Here is a 655-nt window from a genome sequence, read left to right on the forward strand (position 1 = left end):
TTGCTTCGTACCGTCGCTGAAGGCTGAGATCCAGGGAGACCTATTTTTTAAAATGTGGTTAAAATTTTACCATTGTTGCATGAAAGAGATGATACAGAAAGCAGTTTGTACACGGCAGAGACTAAAAAGTACTTCTCTGCCAATAAAAATGCACACCCAACGAATCAGCAGAGCAAAAGATAACAGAGAAATACGCCAAAAAATACAGCACCTTTTGAGGCATGAACATCCCTAGACTCTCGGAAAAAATTTTTTTTTTGCTATTCTGATGCTCGATTTCAGAAAAGAAATATTTGGGTTCCGGCTGGATCTCATCAAAATAGAAAAACAGAACGGCAAAAGGCTATTGTGAAGTCGGCACTCTTAGGAAATTAGATGTAGTTCAAGATCCATGCCCTCGTGGACTTCGAGGGCTAAAGGAAAAGAAACGAATATGCTAGGGGAAAAATATTTGGATTTTCCCCCCCTCTTCATCCGCAGTGCTGCAGAAGTATTTATATATACAGAGAAAGTTCTCTAGTAAATTCTGGAGGTCTTCGGTATTCAAATGTCAACATCGATTTGTTTATTTATTGCTTAGCTTATCGTAACTGACTCAATAGCAAATCTAATCATGTTGTGCACAGAGAAAATATTCTCATTATGTATTTTCCCT

The sequence above is a fragment of the Buceros rhinoceros genome, unplaced genomic scaffold, assembly GCF_000710305.1.
Source record: "Buceros rhinoceros silvestris isolate BGI_N320 unplaced genomic scaffold, ASM71030v1 scaffold21600, whole genome shotgun sequence".
Taxonomy (NCBI): Eukaryota; Metazoa; Chordata; class Aves; order Bucerotiformes; family Bucerotidae; genus Buceros; species Buceros rhinoceros.